The sequence below is a fragment of the Canis lupus genome, chromosome 37 (assembly GCF_048164855.1).
Source record: "Canis lupus baileyi chromosome 37, mCanLup2.hap1, whole genome shotgun sequence".
In the NCBI taxonomy this organism is placed as follows: Eukaryota; Metazoa; Chordata; class Mammalia; order Carnivora; family Canidae; genus Canis; species Canis lupus.
Genome location: NC_132874.1, coordinates 4832157 through 4852100, shown reverse-complemented (window position 1 = coordinate 4852100; position 19944 = coordinate 4832157). Strand labels below are relative to the sequence as shown.

Genomic DNA, 19944 nt, shown 5'->3' with positions numbered 1-19944 from the left:
AAAGCATATAATTATACCATCAAATTCATAACCTAACGCACTTACCTTTAAGGACATGGTGCAAAATGACATTGCCAACCCCCTCCCTGGTGGAGTGGGCTATTTGTTTCTCTGACAGGAGGACATCCCTAGACCAGCAAAGTTCCACATTGTGTACATGTTGTAACACACTCTCCTTCCCCAGAGAGCTTTTAAAATTATTTCAGTTATAAGTCAAAGGATAGCTAACTCAAACTGGCTTTTTTGCCTCTGTATTCATCTCCGATTTTGCCTTTGTAGCCAAACGATGAAGAGGGTAAGCAAGCTTCAAGTGAGATTCTCACATCTTCCCCCTGTTTGTCATTTTGGCTACATCCTCAGGATGGCTTTTCCATCAGAATAGCCAGGGCCACTCTACATGTCACACCATTCATAGCAGGAGACATCACCTTGTCCCCTGTTCTATCCTTAAATAAAGTCATGGGATTCACTCTTGTCGGACCACATTCCAGTAGATGTCTTTCCCTACACCAATCACTGCATCCAAGAGGATGGACTATTCTGATTGGCTAGGGCTGATTGTGGTCAATGTCTAGAATTTGCAACTGCATGGGGGCAGAAAACGGGCATTTGCTGGGACAGTCACTGCAGAGTGTACTATGCTAGATGTGAACAAATGGAAATTGTCATGCTGATAGAACATGGGAAAAGAGAACGTAAGTTCAGAACCGGGAGAGTACCAGAAGAGGATAGACACAGCTGTATTCCAGGATGGGAGTTCTGTAGTACCAGACTGATATATCAGTCTGAGGCTGAGGAAAGGTAAATGGTTGCTTTGAGTTGAGTTTTAGAAAGAGATGCAGTGTTTTTTAGTCCACAAATGCCATAATTTACAGATGCTTTCTGCAAATCTCTAGTTCGAATGTATCAGTAGTGGATGGCAAGTACCAAAACATTCACATTTCTCCTTACATCTCTCTTTCCCTATGGAACATAACTCAAATTGAATAACAATAAGGTTCTACAGGTCATTCACCACATTCTGGGTGGGAAAAGGATAAAGAGAGAAAGTAGAGTTCCTCATAACCTTATTGATCCATATTGTACTCTTCAGATATGGCTGTTTAAGATCATTATTATGCTTTTCTTTGAAAATTAGAGGTTCATTTGCTTGTTTTGTGTGCAAAATCTTTGTAACTCAAAGGATGAGCCTAAAGATGACTGCTCCTTTTCTTTGTCTTGCTCCTGAGAAGTCATCATGTGCCCTCCCTTCTTGATTCTCCACATGCATCTCTGAATATGCCTTATCATACAAGCATTCTATGAAGTTAATTCAGGGTAATAAATGCTGCAGACAAATCAGCAGTTCAGAATAGTAACAAGTGCACACAGTTGCTCAACATCGAGCCTAGGAAACCACTGCTAACTAACTGTGTACTTTGGTCAAGTCCTTCCTTTTTCATGGCTCCTGCAACAATTTTTTCCTGAGATAAGAATATTAATGCCTTACCTGCCTAAAAGCAAAGAGCTGGACAAGATAATCTCTTGATTTCCCTGTAGGATGAAAATATCTATGATTCTTGGGGAAAAGTCAACAGATGACACTTGCGAATGACATGGTAATAATCCTATGATATTTCAAAATGTTAGTATTAACATAAATGGGCTACTGGTGTATTCATTGATGGTAAACAAATTACCACTGTGAGGCAAGTTAGCAAAGGGCAGCCTTCATTCTGAGATTTTTGTATCTTGTGTCTCAATCAATCACTCTTCTTCAATTTTGAGTTCAGTTTTAGTTGTAACTTTTTGTGATATGTCAGCATATAAGATGAAAAATACAGCGGTTTCTAGAACCAAAACATTACGCTAGACTGATGACTTCTCCCTTACCCTATAATGTGCCAAGTATTTAAACTTAATCTATTAAAAGGCACTGTTATTAGTTTGATTACTCTTTCTTGAAAGCTGCTTTTGTATTTAGCTGTTTCCTGCATTGTCCTTAGAGGTGTTCAGTGTAAGACTGGCACTAAAAGCTAATTTATAACACATGTGTGTAGATAAACAGTCATCTACACACATGCATGCATTATTCATACATGCAGGATATACAGTATGTGGCAGGCACTATGCTAGGAGCTAGTTATGGAAAAGTAAGCGAACAAAAGCTTCCCCTGGCTTCATGAAGCTCCGAGCAAATGTCAACAACAGCATAAAGGAGGATGCATTGTTCTACTTAGAGAAACCTGAATGGATTCACAAATTTGTATGAGTATCCTCCATATATCCATAATAACCAAGTAGGTGACATATCCCAGGAAAACAACGCAAAGCTGGAAGATAGGAAAATGGAGTGCAGAATATGGTGGAGAACTTAGATTTTAAGAAACTGGTGGAAGAGGACAGAAAAAAATAGTGAAAAAAATACAGTCAGAGAGGTACAGGAAGAATCAAGAGGCAGGGTATTTCAGTGATCAGGGTGGAGAGAGTTTCAGGAGATCAAGTCAACCTCACATGGTATGGAAAATTCCAATAGGATAACATCACAGACAAGGGCTTAGATTTGCATGCAGGTGGGCACTGGTGTTGTGTGGGGGCATCTTTTAAAGAGCAGCTATTTTATTTACGCTATCCTGGGCATCTCTCAGACCAAGAGGCCACATTTAGGTCATTAAAACATTCTCAAAAATCACAGTAATCAGTTCACCACCACCGGTTGATCCTGTTTTCTGTCAAGGGGACTTGATAGCTAGCACTAGGGAATAGGAACAGCATCTATAATACACGGTGTCTTTCCTTTAACCTCTCAAAACAACTATTTCCTTTCCTTCTAAGATACTGAGGGCTATTCACATTCCTGGACAGAGCCTCCCTGATATTCTTCTTCACCTTCCAGAGAAAGGAAATAGATTGTACCAATGTACCTGAACCTGGGTTGGAGGACACTTCTCAGGGTGATAACTAGCATCTAAGACCTGGCTTGAACATCTCGAATCTCTTCTGCCTATCGGCATCCTAATTCCTTCACCTTCCTCCCTAACGTTTCAATTGGAGTCTTTGTCTTGGGTCCTCGACTTTGACAATTATTTCTAAAATCATCTTGTCCTAGGAGACCAGCCAAGTCTTCAGACAAATAGAATTTTTGATGGTATAAATGCCAGAGATGCTATAGTTGATAAAATTATGATCCTCCACAAATTTTTCAAGATCTATTTTGCAGTTTGAAATCAAGCCATTTATAATCAAAACTGGATCGTTTCTTCTTATATTAGGATAGGTTTGATTAGAATCAACTTCAGATTCTCAAATAAGTATGCACCATATAATTTGCCCTATTTAAACATGAAATATTAACCAATTCTATTTTTCTTGGCATTTCCTTTCCTGTCTGGCCCTTACCTCAACTTTGATAGTAAAGTTTTTTTTATGCTTATTGTGTCAAGAAAGGTATGTGTGACAGTGGAACAGAAGAAAAGAGAGAAAAAAATTTTCCTCTGGGTGAATTTTAAAATATTCCACTCATAGAGTAATTTAAAAGACTTGTGGCCTAACATAGATTTTTGTGGGACAAAAAGAGTCAGATTTTTTCTTTTCACCATACCCTTCCAAGGGCAAGGAAATAACTTTTTTCCTTTTTCTTTTTTTTTAAAGATTATTTATTTTTTCATGAGAGACAGAGAGAGAAGTAGAGAGATAGGCAGAGGGAGAAGCAGGCACCCTTCAGGAACCCAATGTGAGACTCGATCCCAGGACCTCAGGATCACGACCTGAGCCAAAGGCAGACACTCAATCACTGAGCCACCGAGGTGCCTGTAGAAAATAACTTTTTTAGGCTAAGAAGAGGGAGGACACTCAAACTGGAAGTGAACAGAGTGTGAGGTTGGTGGGCACTCAAGAAAGGGGATTGGTGTTTTACTGCTTCCAAGGTGGAACCTTGAGGAGGCAATACAGTCTCAGATCGGTTTGGGGATATAAGAGAAGAAAGGAGATAACTCTTGTTTCCTGGATAGAATCCTGGGAAATGGTAAGAACCCAGAGAGAAGAAATGCTCCCAACTGTGTCTATGTGGAATGGTCCTTACCCAGTGTGTTGGGATTGTCACTGCCTCCTGTGGGTCAGGATATCATAGTAGGGTCATCAAGAATTATAACAGCATAGATAATTTAAAGAAGGCAACATACAGCAATGAATGGCTTAGTAGATGTCTGTATTGACAGATGAATGGTGTGCATGGAATAGACACCTAGAAGAGGCACCCTCAACGCCCACCATGTTCTGCTGGTGAGATCACAGGGTTGCAGAGAGTGTCGGTGAGGGCTGAATGCTTAGCCTCAAGCTTGAAGGCTATGTCCCAGCTATAATTCAGTTCTATCACTACATAGGAAGTATATTTTTTGACAGGAGATAGCATTCTCCACTACAGGCTACCCGTCATGTCACCAAATTTCTACATAAACTTCTCCTTATATGTAAAACACTATCAATTCTACTCAAGGGAAATAAAAAATTCCACCCAGTTACTTTATCCTACGCAAATTTCATATTTTGTGGGTGATTTTCTGTCCTCCATCAGGTTGGGACATGGCTCCCTGTACACAAAAACTGATTCATAAAAACTACCATTTAGAAAACTGAACAAAAACAGTAGATGAGGTAGGAAGTGCAAAGAATTCCTGATCTGGGAGTGATGACTTACTTCCATGCTGGCCTATACAGTTAACCTTGAAGGAAGATTCTGAAAAACAATAATTATATCCAGTTTTACATGTTTTCTATTATATTGTATTTCTAATTTTACGTGCTCTCTATTATATTGTATTTTACATGCTCTCTATTATATTGTATTTCTTCTTGAAAACCAGCCAGTCATTGCCTGAGTTCATCATTCTTATAATTCCTCAATATAATCCTCAAGAAGCAAATTCATGGGCAGCCGTGCTGGCTCAGCGGTTTAGCACCGCCTTCCGCCCAGGGCGTGATCCACAGAGACCCGGGATCGAGTCCCACGTTGGGCTTCCTGCATGGAACCTGCTTCTCCCTCTGCCTGTGTCTCTGCCTCCCTCTCTCTCTCTCTCTCTCTCTCATGAATAAATAAATAAAATCTTAAAAGAAAAAAAGCGAATTCACTCTTATAATATGACGCCAAGTGCTTCCTTTAAAGCCAAGGATGTTTACGTACATTGTCCACCTTCCAGGTTGTTCCAAGGGTAGTTCTACTAAATATTTTTCATTGCATAAGAAAGATGACCAGCTCTGCAGGCTGCAACATGTGTCTGCCCCACATAGCCTGACAGCTTAGCTAAGGACATGTATTTGAGTCTTGTGGTATTATTCAAGCTTCTCTGTTCTTTGTTGGCCTAAGAGATGCCAGGTTAAATCAACAGCATAAAGAAGTTAGAAATTCATTTCTCTCACAAGAGTGAAAAGAAAAAGTCTAGGGGCAGTTAGGTCAGTTCTTCCCAGTCAATCAAAGACCTGGGTCCTTTCCATCTTGTTTCTCTGCATGTGCAAAAATGTGTGGCAAAGCTGAGTCTCAGGCATGTCCATATTCCAGTTCATGGGGAGAGGAAAAGGCATACAAAATATTGAAGAGCAGGCCTATAAAATGAAACATCATATTTAATTCTAGTCAATCTCCAAAACTTAGGCATATGGTGGCCCAGAGCTTCAAAGGATGTCCCAGCCTAGACAATTGCATTCCAGCTAGAATGCTACCATTGTGGAAGAAGAGAAGACAGGGTCTGTGGGAGTAGTTAACCATCTATTGCTATGAAACAAAGACAGAATAGGCTCTAGTGGGCAATTTTCAGCTTCTGCTAAAGCATGTTCCTTTCCCTTATAGTTTACAGTCTTATTGGAGAAACACACAAGATTAATAAATGTATTATATATAAATAGTCTGTTAAAGACTATGACAACTGGGGATCCCTGGGTGGCTCAGCAGTTTAGCGTCAGCCTTCAACCCAGGGTGTGATCCTCGAGTCCCAGGATTGAGTCCCACATCAAGCTCCCTGCATGGAGCCTGCTTCTTTCTCTGCTTGTGTCTCTGCCTCTCTCATTTGTCTCACATGAATAAATAAATAAAATCTTTTAAAAAAATAAAGGGTATGATGACTATAAACACAACATGATGTTAAGAACAAAGTAATGAATCCAATCTGACCTTTAGGGATCCAGAATTCTTCTTAGAAGAATATATAAAAGAAGTCCTAAAGGATGAATAATTGTTTTCCTGCTTTGGGGAAGAGAGGGGAATCAAGGGTTGGAGGAAAGAACTCAGTCCACATGAAAACCTGAAGACAAGACAGGGAATGGCACTGCAGGAAAATCAGAGAATCATATGACTGCACATAAAATTTTGTTTGAGAGATGAACTTGTAGACTGTAGAGAGCATGGGGAAATGGCATGCCATGAGACTGAGCAGCTAGATTATAAGGGACCTTACAGTACCTATGACCTCTAACTCTGCAGTCCAGATTTAACCTGAAGACCATGGGGAGGCAAACAGCCCAGACAGCCTCCATCCTGGAAGGGAAGGCAATTTCTTTCTTTCACCTCCCTCCCCAGCCTAGAATGTCATTCTTCAGATCTCCTACCTATCATTGGTCAATACCCCAAAGGTAAATCATCTTCTCATCTGGCCCATGTGAGAGGAAATCTGCATATGTTCTCATTTACAGCTCTGTACTTTTTCCTGTTCAAGGAGAGCCCAGATAATTTGACTCCAGGTAGAGGTAGGGGTAAACCCAGTTGTGCTGGAGATTCACTGTGAATTATAATGTCTCTATAAAATCTCAGCAGTATCACTCCTTGGTAAAGCATATTCTTTTTGTTACATCAATTCAAGGCTGGTAATCATAACCAACGCAGCAAGTATCCTTTGTAAATACTGTTCTCCTAGCTGTACTCTCACAAAAACTATTTTACTGTATTTCCCCAGGGCTATTGCAAATAATATATGACCACTGCTCTTGCCAGGACTGTGAAGGCACGAGCAAATTGTACTGTAGAAAACCCAAGAATGAGGTGAAAAGCCAAAGAATTAAGATAAATGCTCAGCAGTATAGCCATCAAGGTGTTTTTGTTTTGATGCATCTCCATCTTTATCTATTTAGAGAAGAGGGTTGCAGTAGAAGATGGGCTGATTCTCCCTTATTTTTATTAAGGCACCATATGATTTCCATCTTTATCCTTCTTTTCACCTACTGGCATAGGGAATGTTGGCTGTAACCTTGAATTGTTTTGTCCTTCAGGGAGACATGGTTAAGTTCCTGTGCAGGTTTTGTGAAGGAGAATAACAGACTTGACTTTAGTGGCCAGGGGTCTCAGCCACACGTATGTGATGCTGGATCTCATGTCCCTGACTCACATGGACCCCTGGGAACAGTGCTCACTTCCCTCTGCTTGCCACTGGGGCTTCCTTCTGTCAACTGGTACATCTTTGAACTAAAGTCATGCCTTTGAGGTTCCTGACCTTGTATCACTCTCACTCAAAGCTAGTCTCCCCAGATACCCTAATTTCAACACCTGCAGAACAGAACATCTTTCCATCCACCACTCCTAGCACACAACCAACCCTGCTGCTCACCTACCACCATACTTCATCAAGTCTAAGATATCCAGTTTTCTCATTTAAAAATATCTGAAATCAAATTTGCCTTACAGTGGGTGGCATCTTAAAATTGCAGCTGCCAGGCAGAAGTTGCAAAAGTTGACCTTGGAATACAATAACTTAGTCTTAAGTGTTTTATATTGATGAAGAGCCTTAACAGGAATCTCTCTGTATATAAAGTAAATGTATTCCTCAAAAACAGTCTCTAAACTAAACTAGAATACTCTACCCTCATTTTTCTTTTCACTTATTTGAAAAAAATCATATTCAATAATATGTCAAAGTCATTCTAAGTATATTTCTAATGCAAACCTAATTTTAAAATTAAATGTTAACATCCCAGAAAAAGTCAGAAGATAAAAATACTGAAACTAAAAATATGATGATCAGCAGATGAAGAGGTGGAAGTAACACATCCTAAGCTTTCGTGATTTGACTTTAGGTTTTCACCTGCTACACATTTACACTTCCAATTTTAGTAATTATTTTACATTCTTATTTTTCTACTATCTGCTATCATTACCATTTGGCGTTCCTCAGACTATTTTGACCCCAGCTAGTAAATCAATCAATCAATCAATCAATCAATCAGTAAATGTCTTCAAAGAAAATCTCAGCAGCTAAACAGGGCATGTCACGAGGTCAAACAGATCCAAGAAACTCTAACTACTCCTACACTCAAGATGTATTTTAGGTTTTTTGAGCGATAAGTCATAAACACATCCCAGCCCACACAACACAGATGTGCAATAAATGTCATTGCATAATAAAAATTTTATTGACAGATAATGACAGTAATAAATTAATACCAACAATAAAATGCAACATATGACTGTTTCTCATAAGCAGTGTAGGTCTTAAGAGCTCTATGCTTTCATATGAGGGGAGAAGGCTAAGGCCGACCTTATCAGAAGGTACCTGGACTACAGGTGAAGTGCTGCAGGTAGCCCACAGGGTCTCCATGCTCATTTGAATAAGGCACCCCTTCCTCAGACAAATGCAATCCTAAATTCTGTGGCTTCTCAAGTAAAATATAGGCTGGATCTTAGCTCCATTCCATACATTTGTCTAGATCTTCTTGTTCGGTTAACATCCTGAACAACTATGCATGGCAGCTCCAGAAAGAGAAATTCTAACTGAAAAAGCACAGAACACTTTTCCTGGGCTACAGTTTGTTTTCCCAAATTCCTCTTCCAGTCCCACAATGACCATAACTTTTATTTCTTTAAAAATGTTAGTGTCCTCATGCTTAGGGCCATCTCACTCATGACCCAGCAACATGCTTTATTACTTCAGATGACTCTGAAGTCATCTTTTGCCCCTTTTCCCCTTCTCTGTTTAAAAAGTCTTCGAATATCCCCACAGAGAATATAAAGTCATAATAAAATTTGTATGAAAGTATGTATTTTGTATGTAATAATTCACTCTCTGCATTGGTTTTTATTGTCCTCTTTAATTTTCCCAGCCATCTGTGCAATGGTGTGAGCAGTGGCCCATTTTACAGATGAATCAGTTGAGGACCTGAGAGCTTCTGTGACCTATTAGCTCTTGCAGGAAGAAATTATTAAGATTTTATTTATTTATTTATTTATTTATTTATTTATTTATTTATTTATATTTATATTTTTATTTTATTTTATTTTTATTTAAGAAAAGGAGAGAGCAGGGTGAAAGGGCAGAGGAAGAGAAAGACTCTCAAGCACACTCCATGCTGAGCAGCAAGCCTGACTTGAGGCTCGATCCCACAACTGTGAGATCATGACCTGAGCCGAAATCAAGAGTCAGATGCTTAACCAAGCCTCCCAGGCATCCCTGAGGGTGACTTTCAAATGGACATTCTGCTGTCCTCTTCACTGTACTTCATGTCTTCCTAATAATTATAGCACTTCAATACTGTTGCAGTTTATAAAATAATCTTCTGTACATTATTTCATTGAACCATGGACTAGGATTGTTTGTCCTATGCATCATCTTCTCCTAACTGAGTTTTATAGGTTTATTTTGTTGTTGTTGGTGGTGGTGGTAATTGAAAAATCTTAAAAAAGAAAAGAAAAGAAAAGAAAAGGAATAAAAAATCAGATAGTGAAACCTCAGGATATTGGCCTACAATTAAAAAAATAATTCAGATATTTCCTGGAGTTAAAGAGAAAATTCAAAATTTCATATATACATAATTACTAATGCTTCATTAATTCTTTGTTTTAAATTTTTCCAAAAGTTTTCATATAAGGAGCACGATTATTCCACAGAAAGACTGAATAATGTTTTTGAATTTTTTGGTCAACTACATTCTTATTTTTCAAGAAGTTAGAGGCTTGGGTTTGATGTTTTATAGATTTATACATATTTTTTCTCTATATGATTTACTTAGCCTACTAACTTCCAATCTAAGTTTATTGGGATGATTTATTGTATTTTTAAACTATTATCTAATTTATATCCAGGAAATTTTGAAAATATGCCTAGAATCACTGACCTTGAAAGAACTTTAGTGAGTACATGCTACAGGGTTTCTCAATTATTCCTCAATGAATTTGAATCCACAAGACTTTTAGCCTGTGATGACCTTTAATATTACAATACTACCTGAGTCATGATTATGTAACCTTGTATATTTAGATTTTCAGGAATAGATCTAATGGAAATATATTTTTAAAAGACTGGAGAACTGAGGCCCTTGTGTGGCTCAGGGGGTTAAGCAACCACCTTCAGCTCATGTCATGATCTCAGGGTCCTGGGATGGAGTTCTTCAACCTGCTCCCTGCTCAGTGGGGAGTCTGCTTCTCCCTCTTCCTCTGCCTCTCCTCCTTTTCATGCTCATGCTCTCTCTCTCTTTCTCAAATAAATGGAAAAAATCTAAAATAAAAAAGAAGAAAAAGAAAAGTCTGGAGAACTGAGGGAGTGCTGCTATAAAGTTAAATGAATTGCTATACACGCACTGTTTAAAACACTGATTAGTCATAGCACTGTGAAAGTGTTTTGCTATTATTATAAGGATCATCTGTATATTTCCTTTATTCACAAAGATTCCTTTGAGCATATATTTTTTCTCTCTTTCTCTATCTGTCTCCCCCAGGTGGACATCTAACATTTTGTTTACCTAGGCCACCACTAAAGGGCATTTGTGATATTTCCAGTTTTAGGCAATTGTGCTATAGAATGGCTGTAAACATTGTGTATATATTTTTGTATCAACATAAATGTTCATGTCTGTCTGATGTAGCATCTTTTCAAATCTTCTGCCCACTGTAAAATTGAGTTTTTTGTTTTCTTATTATTGAATATTGAGTGTTAATTATATATTATTAATATTAGTCCTTTGTCAGAAATGCTATTTGGAAATATTTTCTCCCCATCTGTAACTTGTTGTCCTTAATTCTCCTAAGACTGTCTTTTAAAAGGAAAAATTATTTAATTCTAATGTAGTCCAATTTACCACCTTTTTTTTCATGAATTAGTGTTTGGCTGACTTATCCCAGGTCACAAAGGTTTTCTCTTATGTTTTTATCTAGAACCATTTAGTGTTACATTCTACATTTAGATCTATGAATCTCTTCTAGGTATTTTTATAAGGTATAAGGCTAAGCTAATTTTGGGGCATAGGGCTGCCCAATTCCAACATTATTTTATTAAAATGACTATGCTTTCTCTATTGAAATTCCTTTGCACTTTTGTCAAAAACCAGAAGTTGTATTTGCGTGGGTTTGTACCTGAATTCTATTCCCTACCATCAGTTGTGTCTGTACTTTCAGCAATACCATCCTATCTTCACTACAGTAGCCTCGTAGTAAGAGTTGAAATTGGGAGATAGGATTCTACAACTAAACTCTCCTTTTTCACAATTGTTTGCCTTTCCTTATGAATTTTAGAATCATTTAGAACTATGAAAAATATTTTTGTATTTAATTCATTCTTCTTTCTTTGGTGTTCTCAACTTTAATGTTCTAAAATTTCCCTTCAGCACTGTTTTAGCTACATCCCACAGATTTCAGTACTTTTTTTTTTTTTAAGAGAGAGAGAAACAGAGCACAAGTAGGGTTGAGAGGGAGGGGCAGAAGGAAAGACAGAAACCCAAGCAGGCTCCACACCGTGCACAGAGTCCAACATGGGGACCGACCTCAGGACCCTGCGATCATGACCTGAGCCGAAATCAAGAGTGAGATGCTTTGCTGACTGAGCCACCCAGGTGCTCAGTATTTTCATTTTAATTCTGTTTACAAAGTTCTATAATTTTCCCTTGAGATTTCTTTCATCCTTGGATTATTCTGGTATATTACTTAATTTTCATGTTTTGACATTTCTCTGTTACCTTTCTGTATTGCTTTCTAGTTTTAATTCCATTTGAGTCAAGAAGATAGTTAGCCTGATCTAAATTTTTCTCACATTTCTTAAGTTTTATTTTGTGACCTAAGTTATGGTCTATGCTGGTGTATGCTTTACATACACACACACAAAAAATGTGTATTCTGATAGTCCTAAGTAGTGTTTGTAAACGTCCGTTATATCCAATAGGTTGATCGTATTTAGTTGTTCTAAATCTTTGACGATTTTCTATCTACTGGTTCTGTATGCTCCAGAGAAAGGACTGTTGAAGTCTCCAGCTGTGTATGGTACAATTTCTCCCTTTAGCTCTGGTAGTAGAGTGGGAGAAGTATAAGTGGACACAACCTCACCCTCTTGAAGCCACAACTTGACCCAACAGAAAGGAGGGCTCACTTTCCCCAGCGTTCTGACTCTTAGGGCATCCTGTAACTATCCCTGCCATTTCTGACACACATAACAGAGGAAAGAATAAAGAAGTGCATTTCTTGACTCTCTAAAAAGGAATCTTCTCATTTCTTAAGCCACAGCTAGAGGTTTCTCCTTGAGCTCTGTCTACACCACTATTAATTTCTGCTTTCCTAATTGTTTTACCTGTAGGTCAGGAGATGCCAGAAGGAAAAAAAAATTGGTTTTACCTTCAAATTCTGATGTTTTTCTCAATTTGCCTGTTGCCATTTACTTGGCACAGTCTTCAAACAGCTGTTCCATGCATGTTGTCCATGTTTCGTAGCTGTACTCAGGCAGAAAAAAGTGTGTTTACTCCATCTTACCTGGAACCAGAACCCTGAACATTTCCATTATATACATACATATTGTGCTCCTGGAAGGCAGGCCCCCGGATATCTAGAATGGTATCTAGAATATTACTCTTTTTTATTCCCTGGATATCTAGAATGGTACTGGGGACATAGTTCTGTCCCTGCAATATTTATTGACTAAAAAAAACATAACATTTCACTAATGGCATATGGTTTATAGTCTATAATATCAGACAAATGCCAACTTAAATTATTTTTAAATATTAATTTATTTGTGAGAGACACAGAAAGAGAGAGAGGCAGAGAAATAGGCAGAGGGAAAAGCAGGCTTTTCACAGGAGCCTGATGTGGGACTCGATCCTGGATCCCAGGATCATGACCTGAGCTGAGGGCAGCCAGTCCCCCAACCGCTGAGTCACCTAGGCATCCCTACCAACTTAAATTAAATCTTCTTTATGAAATTATGATATTTTGAAAAGCCCCAAAGCCAGTTTTTTATGCACTTATTGATTCAAAGTGTAAAAATATCTCCACTTACCTAATGAAATGGAGAATGGCAGACTTCCCACAATCTTGGAAGATTATGGGATCTAAATATGGAAGGTTGAATCTAGGAACCAACTCACATGATCTGAAATTCATAGAACAATGGTTGTCAGAAAGAAAGAATGAAGAATTATACCAGAAAAGAGACAGAAATATGACTAGTTATAAGGAAAGAGTAATGTTAAACCAGATTGCCACAAAGTTGGAAATGTCTCCTTTCTGTTGTAGAACAGCATATCATTTTAAATATGGCTTAACTATTGTCTGACCAAGTCAGTAAGGTTGGAATCTTTCTGATTGCATAAGAGGCTACACCATGAACATCTGACCAGTCTTCTATAATTATTTTTATTACAGTAGAGCCCAGAAAGAGTTTTTATAGCAAACCATTTAGAATTAAACTAAAATTCATTAAATATGTCCTATGGACATATATTTTAAAATCTCAGAAACTAAAGTCCTGACATACTTCATTAATTCCTTTTTAGATGGTGCACATTATTATTATGCATCTCTGTTGACATTTTTATTTATCTGAATATAAATACTGAGCTTACAGAATACTTCAGAGTATGCAAAGTTGTCTCTACCCCTCCTCAAGGTTGATCACCTTGTACAGGAGGCTAGAAAAACACAGCAGCCCATTAAATAGCACTTCATGATCCCCCAGACTAGACAGGAAAAGAAGGCGTGTGTAAGTGTGTGTGTGTGGGGGGGGGGAGTGTGTTTGCTTATGCATGCACACTGTCCACCCCTTCCACTGAGTAATAGCTTCCATATCAAACATTCTACATTGTTACATAGATTTCATTACCAGTTTCTTTTTTCTTTCTTTTCTTTCTTTCTTTCTTTCTTTCTTTCTTTCTTTCTTTCTTTCTTTCTTTCTTTCTCTCTCTCTCTCTCTCTCTCTCTCTCTCTCTCTCTTTTATTTACAGTCAACAAAACTAAAAGACAACCTACAGAATGGGAGAAGATATTTGCAAATGACATATCAGATAAAGGGCTAGTTTCCAAGTTCTATAAAGAAATTATTAAACTCAACACCAAAGAAACAAACAATCCAATCATGAAATGGGCAAAAGACATGAACAGAAATCTCACAGAGGAAGACATAAACATGGCCAACATGCACATGAGAAAATGCTCTGCATCACTTGCCATCAGGGAAATACAAATCAAAACCACAATGAGATACCACCTCACACCAGTGAGAATGGGGCAAATTAACAAGGCAGGAAACAACCAATGTTGGAGAGGATGCGGAGAAAAGGGAACCCTCTTACACTGTTGGTGGGAATGTGAACTGGTGCAGCCACTCTGGAAAACTGTGTGGAGGTTCCTCAAAGAGTTAAAAATAGACCTGCCCTACGACCCAGCAATTGCACTGCTGGGGATTTACCCCAAAGATACAGATGCAATGAAACGCCGGGACACCTGCACCCCGATGTTTATAGCAGCAATGTCCACGATAGCCAAACTGTGGAAGGAGCCTCGGTGTCCAACGAAAGATGAATGTTTTTTTGTTTTCGTTTTTGTTTTTGTTTTTGTTTTGGTCAAACCAAATGTAACGAAAATTACATGGGAGGGAGATAAAATTAGAGGTGTGGTTTGGAGAGCCATTATCCTTTCATATATGTTGGGTCAGAGATTAAACTGCAATTTCAAGTTTAAGTAGAGTGGTATAAATGACATAACAGGACTTTAGTATGTTCAATGAAACACATAAAGGAAGATAGGATAATTGCTCAAACTGCTTGATTATCTTTTAAATGACAGAATAACAAAAAACAAAACAAAACAAAAATCTCATCGGGGAGATCAGGAGATCACCCCCTTAGAATAACCTAACAAAATTAACTCTGAGGAAAAAAATGTGCTGAATCCAAGTGGATGTGTTGAGTAATGGAAAAGTAGCATTAGAAACAGGTTGAGAGTAAATTCCTACCCTGCTAGCTCACCAGCATCTCTTCAATTTCTTTACTGATAAACTGAGGATAATTATACCTCCACGAGCTGTCCTCAGGTTGTTGTAAGGTTTAAATAAGATGATGCAAATAATGCCATTTTCACCGTCTGGATCATATAAACACATTCGGTAATGCTAATTGCCAAGACAGGGTCAAAGAAAAGAAAGAACAGAGAGGACAGGAAGATACTGGAAAAAACCCAGAATTAAAATATCCCCATTTACAAGAGGGTGGAGTGTGAGCCACGCTCATCTCTGACATGCAAGGCAGCATAGTCCCTGCTGTTTAAAAATAAATGTAGGTCCAGACTCTATAAAATGCATTGGGAAATGCAAAAAGAAGTCCTAACCATAAAATGATTTTTTTTTTCTTTAAAGTTAGGGGAAGGAGTGTGGACTGACAGTGGTAAAGACAGATATTTTTAAAGTCATCTTAAGGTTTAGCTGTAGTATTAGCATTCCTATTTGGTGGCAGATTCAGATAAGTAATTAATGATAGCACACATCTCTATCATTGGCATGGGGCATAGGAATATCCATTTTTCATGCTATAAACAGAAGTATGAAAGGCATCTAAACCATTCCACCTTAAATTACTAATTTCTGAGCTCAAGTCATCAAACTAAGATTTGAACAAAATCCTCACACACCTCAAGAAAGAGATTTCCATTTCAGAAGTGAATATCTACACAACCCAATTCCCTGGGAAGCTGCCTGCCCCTGAGATGTCTACAATTCATCTTTCACAACCACAAATTACTAGAAAAGTTGCCAGCTTATTCTCTGCAAGATTTCTGGAAGAGTTTGCTGGCCCGCTATGTCCTATCTTGAGGTTTGCAAAAGCGAAAGGACAGTTTGACAAAGCCGTGTCAGGGAAATATTATTCCACCAGCAAGCCAAAGGTCAGACTGCAGTTGAAGCAGCAGTTGGCCTGTCAAGGGTGAACACTCCCTGGTTTCATCTCGCAAGCAAGGAGAAAATCAATCCCTTAGGAATCTTCAAGTGCAAAAGTTTAAGTCAGGACAAAAAAAAAAAAAAAAAGTAAATTTGTTTTGCCTTTTTTTTTTTTTTTTTTCCTGATTGGTCAGCAGACAGCTTTGTTTGTTTTGTTGACCACGTAACTTTTTTCTCCATGTCAGTAACATTAGACATTTCATGTTTTTTTAATGTGCCTTTTCTCTCTCCCTGGTCTCAAAATATGCCAAAAACAGGGAAACTAAATGTACGTTTGGACCCCAGGAAAATCACTAGCAATGACTACCCAGATGTTGATTCCAATGACTTCAAAATTGGAGAACAACCCAAGTGATTTGCCCATAATTGTTTGCATAAAGATAACTTTGTAGCTACCCACCTAATTTCCTTAAGATTCATGGGCCTGGATGCAGGTTCTCTGGAAAATATAGCCCTAAATGCAATGTAACACTTTGGGAGAATTACAATGAAAACAGCTTTCTTATCCTGAGACCAGGATAGTTGCTAGAATTTGACTGAACTTTCAGTTTGAATTCTAATGAAGAGCACTTTACCTTTTCCCATCATTTCATTAATAGCATTGTGTTTTGGCTTCCTTGTTTTTGTTGCTCTGTTGTTACCATGCTCTTCACCTGACTTCGCTAGTGGTCTGTTTGGTTTAGCCATGTTATGATACTGCTTAGGTTTCATGATCTGAATTATAAAAACAATACATTCCCATTGTGCAGAAAATAATCTAACCATACAGAAAAGTCAAACCCCCAATTGATAACTGGAAACCGAATGGAATTCTTAGGCCCTCCCTGAGAGACTCAGCCCCAAGCCAGTGCCAGGTTTTTTATTTCAGTGCGAGGAAGAATTCAAGGACCAATCAGAGGAGAAAATGTAGCAGCAGGAGCTTTATTGCAAAGCGAAAGTGCACACTCAAGGAGAGAGTGTGGGCACATTCAGAAGGAGGATCTCAGGTGTGCCAGTGGATGTGGGGCTCTGACTCTTCTGGGTGTTATAATTGGACACAGAATATTTGTGTCAAGTTCTAGGAATAGGCAGGGATTTCCAATAACTCTGCAAGATATTGCTCATGCTCTATGCTAGCTGCTATGTCCAGGCGCAGTCTGACTTTTGCCTTGAGAATACCCCATGTACAATCAAGATCTTTTGGGTGCCTCTAGCGCCCCCCCCAGTGGAGGGGCCGTTTCCAGTCGCTTGCAAAATAACTGGGTCTTGGTGCTCATGTGTTTCATGGGCTTGAGCAGCAACCGGATGCTTATGGCCATAAGACTCCGCAGGACCATGACAGGGTTTACTCAGTTGTCAGGATCAGTTCCCCATCTTTTGTTTCTCCTACAGTGCCCCAACATTTCCCTTTTCTACCTGCCTCACAAACAGCAAATCTTAGCTATGCTGACTTGAATCCTTTTCACCCCTACTAGCAATACCTCCGTCTTGCCCAGGGACTGCAGCATAGCTTCCTGCCCTCTCCCTGCCTTCTCAGACTGTGAGCTTTCTGTTTCTCAGGCCATAGCCATCAAAGCCAGGTCAGACTATGCTCCTTTGATGCTTGCAACATTCTGGTGGCTTCCCCTGCCTTGAGATGGACTCTGAAGTTCTTCTTTTTGCCAACCAATCCCCATGTAAACAGCTGTCTCCTTTCTGGCCTTCCTCCCTTCACACTCACTACTCCTCGAGTTCCCAGACACCCTCCTGGCCAGAATCTGCCCTGGCTGACACCTTACCTGGGAGACTTTCCCCAGATACTTGCTTGTCCTCCTCTGCATTCAGATCCCTGCTTGGAGGCCAGCTTATCTAAAATAGCAGTCCCTGTCCCTCCAGATTCTCTTATCATCTGTAATGTTTTCCTAATAGTATTCATTACAGATACTGTATTTTCTTTGCCTCCTTCCTAGAAGATGAATTCTACAAGGGCTAGGACTTGTTTACAGTTATAGTCTCAGCACTGGACTCGACAGCACCTGACATGAGCAGGCATTAAATATTTACTGAATGAAACTGACTCCCCCGAAGTGACCACTATCAATATTGTGGTGTAGGGGCACCTGGGTGGCTCAGTGGGTAAAGCACCTGCCTTCAGCTCAGGTCATGACCTCAGGGTCCTGGGATCAAGCCCCACATCAAGGTCCCTGCTCAGCAGAGAGATAGCTATGAATCTAGTTAATCAGTGTATCAAAACTATTTGTCCCATAAATCCCTGGAAGTTGGAAATAGTTCTTTTCTGCCATTATACCCCAAAGGACAAATGTCAGGTACTTGAATGAAACTCTATGGGCAGCAACTTTCCCATTTCTAATTAAATAGCGCTGTGGTGAAGATTGATCTAATTGACTCTTCCATTTTGAATCTTTAGGGTGCTTGGAGTTCTCTGCTCCTATCCTACAAACCCTGATGTTGGGTCGTAAGCCCTCCATCTTGTATCCTTGCTACTTGGGTCTGCTTCCTGCTTTGTTTCTGTTGCCCCTGTTTGCTGTGGAACTGGGTTCTACTCTCCTTCTCCTCTTTCATGTTAAGTGGATTCCACTGCTACATGCAGCAGCATGGCACTGATTGCCTCACTGGTTCTAGGTTTGCTCAGTATTTCCCCAGACTGGATCCCTTTGATTGTGGATATCTATACACAACTGAACCTCCAGCTGCATGTACCCTAAGCACATGGAACTTGTCTATCTTATTTATGGCTCTATCTGCTTTGCATCTCTGCATTCGGAGATGCTAAACAGGTAGTTTTAAATGAGTAAATAAAGAAGTGAGTGGACTAAAGTAAATCTGCCGTATTTCTGTTTGAATTTTGCTTCTGTTTTCAACCTGCTCCTAAGGGAAAGAAGCACCCATCCTGCATTTCACTAGGCATCTGTTAGCTTTTGGCTGATTTTCCTTCCTCATTTCACTTCTACTTTTGTTTCCTCTGTTCAGATAGACAGCTTCAACCTGAGAGGTCCTCTAACTCCTTTAAATGCTGTTGCTCTGTCAATAAGACTGGAAATAATTAGGAAGTATAGCACCTGTTGCTACTGGTGATGTCAGGAAGTGGGTGTTTGCTTGCATTGCTGGTGGAAATGCATAGTGTTACAGCTCTGGAAAACAATCTGACAGCACCAATTAAAATACACAGACTCTCAAACCAGAGGTTCAACTGTGAGAATCTCTACCATAGGGAAAAAAAAAAAAAGAGGCAATTTCTATATAAAAGGCCATTTATTACTGGATTGCTTATAATAGTTTAGAAAACTGGAAATAGATGCAAATAAAGGACAAACGATTTAATAAACAATGTGTATCCTCATCATAATGCAACCGTGAATTCATGCAACAGCAGATTACTGAAGGGATTCTTGAATGAGAGAAGCAGACTGTAGAAAAGCTTGCATATGATGATATCACTATAAAATGAAACAATTACCAACTTTTCCATATATATATGCATATTCTTTGTAGAATTACATGAGTACAGGGGGGTGCCTGGGTGGCTCAGTCTGTTAAGTGTCTGCCTTTGGCTCAGGTCATGATTGTGGGGGCCTGGGATTGAGCCCCATATTGGGCTCCCTGCTCAGTGGAGAGTCTGCTTCTCCCTCTCTCTCTGTCCCTCTACCTGCATGTGTGGGCTTTCTCTCTGTCAAATAAGTAAAAAAAAATCTTTTTAAAAAAAGAACACATGAGTACAGAGACAAATACAGATAAATCCTTATGAGATGTAAATATTGATGCATGTGTGCCCTGAGTATGGATAGAAGTGAGAAGAGTGGTATTGATGTTAGTGGAAGGGGAGAGA

At 39.1% G+C, this 19944-nt stretch overlaps 1 long non-coding RNA gene across 8 annotated transcripts in view; it reads right to left on the bottom strand.

Annotated features, from left to right (window-relative positions):
• Window positions 1-19944, bottom strand: part of LOC140626009 (uncharacterized) — a 157126-nt gene that overhangs the window by 131429 nt on the left and 5753 nt on the right. For 7 of the 8 annotated variants that reach the window (XR_012025247.1, XR_012025249.1, XR_012025250.1 and 4 more), the window contains exons 3-4: window positions 13212-13304; window positions 12551-12645 (exon numbers count right to left, since the gene is read on the bottom strand). This is a non-coding gene — a long non-coding RNA (uncharacterized lncRNA). Of the gene's footprint in view, window positions 1-9162; window positions 9628-12550; window positions 12646-13211; window positions 13305-19944 lie in introns of those variants that run through there. The other variant, XR_012025245.1, reaches the window with a different exon arrangement.